Source organism: Fukomys damarensis, unplaced genomic scaffold (genome assembly GCF_012274545.1).
Source record: "Fukomys damarensis isolate Sample0158 unplaced genomic scaffold, DMR_v1.0_HiC HiC_scaffold_17, whole genome shotgun sequence".
NCBI lineage: Eukaryota > Metazoa > Chordata > Mammalia > Rodentia > Bathyergidae > Fukomys > Fukomys damarensis.
In genome coordinates this window covers 74,146,032-74,152,097 of record NW_022900929.1, presented here as the reverse complement: position 1 = coordinate 74,152,097, position 6,066 = coordinate 74,146,032, and positions in this window count along the sequence as shown.

Below are 6,066 nucleotides of genomic sequence, written 5' to 3'. Positions count from 1 at the left end.
CCCAGCAGGCAGGCTGTTTCCCACTCTGACGCACGTGTCCTCCTCTTCCTTCCCCTCTAACCAACCCTCCGCCCTCCTCTCTTCTGCCCAACCGTAGGTTCTGCGTCAATTCTTGCTGTTCTTTATTCGAAGCTGTGGCGCCCATGTGGGCCCTGCACTCCTGAGCTCCAGCAGTCCTCCCACCTTAGCTTTCTGAGATCCTAGGTTCTTGCTGTGCTTCCTGGGCTCCTGCGATCTTCCTGCCTCAGCCTTCTGAGTGGCTGGGACTATGGTGTGTGCGACTAAGCCCGGCAGCCTCCCCAGATCTCGCTCTTGAGTGCAGCCTCAGTCTCCTCCTCTCAGCCCTCCAGTCTTCCTTTGGGTGAACTGTCCTCCTCCAAATCTGTTGGTACTCGGGGCTCTTCCTTCTTCGGGTCCCAGGCTTCAGAGGCCGTGTCTGGCCTGTTGTGTCTGCTGCAGGAGCAACGCGACTCACTGACTGCGGGACCCTGCGGCCTGCTGGAGGCTACAGCTGGCTGCTCCGTCCAGGCCGGGGCGTGATGTCTCAGCGTGCGGACCTCCTTCCTTGCCTTCCGATGGATGATCAGGGTCTCGTGATCAGTTGATCGATTGATTGATCGATTGGTGGGGATGGAAGCCAGAGCCTGGAGCATGCGGCAAGTACTCCGCTCTGAGCTCCATCCCCAGCCTCTCTCGGCTTCTTCAAAGCACACGGTCCTGGGTCCGCGGCCAGACCCTGAGCAGCTCTCAAGGTGGCGCAGGGAGCTGTGCTCTCTGAAGCTCATCTGTGCTTGGGGAGCTGCCCTTCTCACCCCTTCGGCATTTGTCGCTGACGGTGGTGGCTGCTCACTCTGCTGGTGCTTTCTCAGGTGGGCTGCAGAGGGTCCCTACGTTTCTGTAGGAAGTGAACGTGGGATCCCGGATGGGGCCTTTGGAAGCAAAGCCATGGTTTATCCGAGTGGTGTGCGCTTCCTTTCCAGTGGCTGCGGAGCAGGCCTTGTTACTGCCATCTGTTTTGTCAATTCTAGTTTTAGTTTGACAGCTGGATTGTGAAAGATATACAGAATTATACACTTGGAAAACTAAATTTGGAGCCTGGGCTCCAAATGCTTGTAATCCCGACCCTCGGGAGGCTGAGGCAGGAAGATTGCTGCGTTGAAGGCAGCCTGGGCTATCTAGTGAGACTCTGTCTCAAACACAAAACAAAACTATACAAAAAAAACCCAAAAACTCTGCAAGTGTGTGCTTTTTAAAAAATGACTTCTTGACTATACTTTTTGTTCTCTTAGCCTCCAAGGCCTTAATTTGTTTTTAATTTAATTTATTGGTACATTCTAGGTAGACAGTACAGCTGCATTCATTACTGGGATCTTGTACCTTTACATGCCAGGTCCAAGGCCTTAATTTTGATCTCCCCAAAATATTCAGAGTAGTAAACAGAGGCCAGGATGAGATTGTGATAGGTAGATAACCTTCAGTTTTCCCTGGAGCGAATCAATAGTTTAAGGCAGGTGCTTTCCCTCCCTCCCGCATGGAAAACCCCCAGCCCCGCCCCCAGGGCAGAGACCGGGCTTGGAGGAGGGGCCTGAGTCCCTGGTCTACGCAGCCCTGAGCTGTAGCTAGGAGCTGGCTGACTTGTCCTTGTGTAAGGGAAACGTGAGTTTCTCTCAGTCAAAGGTGACAGGAGTGAAAATCCCCCAGGTACCCAGACTTTTCCTTTCTGTGCACTACCATGGCTCTTTGCCTTCACGATGCCGGAGCTGCCGCCGTCCGGGCTCCTGAGCAGCGCACCCGGCTCGGTCTGGTTGAGTGCGGAAGCTGTGCTGGGAGCGTCCTAGTACCAGCTGTGCTTTCTTGATGGAAAGGAGAGCGCCGGGAGTGGTCCCTCACTTCCTATCTGTCTGTGTACTTCCGTTTTCTATTATGTGTCCACATGGCGCGCAGCACCATTTCTGCTCGATTTAATGAAATGAGTCAAGTTCCACTAAGCTCCTGCTTCTTGCTTACCCCGTTCAGCGTGAGTTCAGGGACTCAGATTCATTCGCCTTCACTGCTGGCTCGTATTTCTTTCTGTACGACTCTACCCAAACTGTGTAATGTGCTTCCCATTTACCCTTCTTCCAATTGCTGCTGTTACCTCTAGGCTGCAGTGAGAATCCTTAGGTTCCCTTGGCCACAAGAGTTTCTCTGGAGTTCCTTTCTTTACCTTTTATTTTTATTTTTGTGTAGTGCTGGGGATTGAACCCAGGGCCTTGTGTGTGCTTGGTAACCATGCTACCACTGAGCTATGTCCGAACCTTTTTGACCTTTTAAAATTTTGAGAAAGGGTCTCACTAAGTTGTCCAGGCTGGCCTCGAACTTGCAATCCTCCTGACTCAGCCTCCTGACTCACTGGGATTACAGTTTTATATAACGGTGCTAGGCTTGGATTCCTCTCATTACAAGCTCTATTTTAAGGAAGTGAATCACAGGGTAGATAGACATGGACATACTAATTGGATGCACACAGAGGATCATGTCTAACTCCGGCTTTGTGCACAGTGTAACAGCATTGTGGGGACTCCAGAGCCTTAGGATCCAGCACTTATCCTCGGCGGCTTATGACCCGGGAGGGTTGGATGGTGTCATGTCATGGTCCCAGGATGCACAAGCCTTGCTTTGTGTCTCATGCAGTGGCAGACAGGTTATCTCTCCCCTGTCCCTTTGGGTGGATACACATTCTAGGTCCTGAGTCATCCTTCATCCTTTAAAACATCTAAGTTTAGGCTGATTTGAACTCACTGTGTAGCCCAGGCTGACCTCAATCTTCCTGCCTCAGCCTCCTGAGTGCGAGGATTACATGCATGTGTCACCTCGTCCTGCGTAACATTAAGTCCTGTACCATTAGTACAAATAGAAACAAAATATCCATTGGACAGAAATTTCCTTTTGGGGATACTTTCCCAGAAGTTCTCTTATCTCCCCCTGCCTGCCCCGTCTTCCTGGAAGAAGCAGGTCTGCTTTTGTCCTTCAGTGCATATCTGTGCCTGTGGAGGATCTGCATCAAAGCACCCAACCAGAGGGCTGCGAACAGGGGCTCTAGGAATTGTTGGCAGTGTGGTCTCAGCTGCCCAGGGCTGCTCGGTGCATGGGGCCAGTGGGCCCGCATCTAAACAGTCCGAGAGCCCCTGCTCGGTGGACGCATGCTACGTGGGGCTGACGGTCGCCTCTCCTGCACCTTCGTGGCTTCCTGGTGGTGCTCTGTGCTGTCATCGCCCGGTCATTAATGCCATGAGCCAGGGACCTGGGGCCGGGTTGCAGATGAACCTGTAACCCGCGGAGGCTGCGTTGGTTTCCTCTGTGACCAGGACCGTGGTAGGAAATAGAATGCCATAAATCCTCGTTTCCAGGGTTACCTTCTTGCTGCCGATAACAGGCAGGAAATTAAAACAATCTGTGATAGTGTTTTGTTCTTACTATCCACAGATGGTCGCTTTTAGATACATTGGAGCAAAACATAAGTAAATATGGCCAGGAAACTTCATTATTGAAGAAAAATGATTCAGCTGGGTCAGGTTCATAGTCCGTGTTCGTTTTGATGAAAGGACTGTAGGCAGCACATCAGGGCTTCATTACCGCTCGGGTGTTAAGCCATGTGACAGTTGCTAGTCTTTTTTCTTTTCGGTTTAATTTTATTTTGTGGATGTAAATGCTTATGTGTTTTAGGTCAAGTAATATATTCATGAATGCCTTATTTCTATCATTTCCCTTATCTCTTAGTTCTTCACAGACTGTCATTTTTATTATGTGTGATTGGTCCTTCCGGTCTTTCTTTCTGCAGATAAACATGTACGTGTGTATATGTTTAATCTTCCTCTCCTGCTTTTCTTTACAGATAATCACATTCTGTACTACCATTTAAAAAACTTACTTTTAATCTTTTTTTTTTTTTTTTTTTTTTTTTTTTTTTTTTTTTTTTTTTTGGTGTCAGGGATCGAACTGAGGCCCTCATGCTTGCCAGGCAGGCGCTGTGCCACTGAGCTGCATCCCTGGCTAAAACTCATCTTTAAAAGTTAGCTTGATTAGGGTATAACTAGCGTTCAGTGGCATTCACGAGCTCTGCGCACACCGTGTGAGATGTGGCAGATTTGTACAGTTGTGCAGCCACAGTAGAGTGAGGCAGACACCTTTTCCATCAACATCAGGTAGCAAGTTTCTTGCTGCTCTTTGGCATCCAAACGCTCTCAGTTCTCTGGCCGCCGATAACCACCTGTCTGCTGTCGCTATAGCTGCGTCTTCCCTAGAATCTCACACTTAGGCCAAGTTACTAGGCGATGTCGTCACGCGTGCGTTATAGATCACACACACACACACACACACACCCCGAGATGCTGTGGTCTTTCGGGACTGCCGTGTGTTTGAGACCTGTCACTGACCTGTCATCACACTGCACACGACCGTGGTCTTCTCTGTGTGTATATGTGGCTTCTTTCAATGAGAAGAACACTTGGGCAGGATGCAGAGGCACAGTCTCCACACGATGAGTGCTCTCATGTGTGCCTACAATGCACCAATAAATGTTTTGCTATAAGAAGATCCAACCATAAATAACACTTGGGATCCATAGCTCTGTTCTTACATGTAATTCACTCTGTTTTATTATTATTATCATTATGATTTTGGTTTTTTGGACAGGGTCTCACTATGTAGTTCAGACTGCTCTGGAACTCACTGTGTAGCCCAGGCTGGTCTCGAACTTACAGTGATCCTCCTGCCTCAGCCTCCTGAGTGCTGGGATTGCAGGCATGCGCTACCACGCCCGGCTATTTTATTATTTTTAAATTTCTTCTTATTTTTTTGGTGCTAGGGATTGAACTCAGGACCTTGCACCTGCCAGGCAGGTGCTGTGCCACTGAGCTACATCCCAGGACCTAATCACTCCATTTTAACACCAAATAGCATAACACTGTTTATACTTCCGCTTGAGGGGCATTGTCCTGTTTGTGTTTTTATTTTGAGAGCTCGTTTGGTGGTTCCAGCAGGAGGACTCAGCTCCTAGTATACGGCGACCCAGGAAACAGTCCTCCTGTGGGGTGCGTCCTTTTTGACTTTGCGGCTTCGGGAACAGCACACATGGAGCAGTGAGGGCGCCAGGGGACACAGGCTGAGCCCCCAGATCTGTGGGGTGACAGACGTCGCAGCCCGATTACCCTTGTGTTTTTCATTTTGAAATAATTTTAGACTGAAAGAATAGTTACAAAAGCCCTATAGTTGCCCTCCTAACGAAACATCTCATATGGCTACGGTTACAATTATGTATTTTAGGAATTTTAAATTTTATTTATTTATTTTTTAAATTTATTTATTTTTGATACTGGGGATTGAACTCAGGACCTTGCACTTGTGAGGCAGCTGGTGGAACCACTGAGCCAAATCCCTGGCCCTATATATTTTAGAAATTAATGTTGGTACAATAACGTAAGCTGCAGTATTCATTCAGGTCTTAGTTTTTCATTGCATTTAGTTATGTTTATCTTGTCTCCTCCAGTCTGAAAGTTCCTCAGCATTTCCACATCTCTTTTTTGGTTGTACTGGGCATAGAGCCTAGAGCCTCACACTAAGTGACACCCTAGCCCTTTTTATATTTTGAGACAGATTCTCACTAAGATGCCCTGGCTAGGCTTGAACTTGTGATCCTCCTGCTTCAGCCTCCCAGAGGGCTGGGATTACAGGTGTGCATCACTGCATGTGGCTTCTTGGTGCTTTTAAAAGTATACTTATTTAGGTATTTTGTAGGACATCCTCCCATCTTCCTGAGGACTAGGATATCATTATGTATTGTTGGGATGAATCCCAGGGAGGCAACGTGTCACACCGGGAATGCACAGCGTCCTGGCTCCCTCCTGGTAAAATTAGCCTTGGTCATTTTATTAAAGTGTCACCTGCTGACGTCTCCACTCTGAAGTCTCACAGGAAGTCACTGCTTTTCCTCTGGACTCTGCCCCTGGTACATCGTTACTTTTTAACCTCAGTGGACACAAGACCCATAGTTCAGCAGTTCTGCCAGCCTTGATTATTCGAGCGACA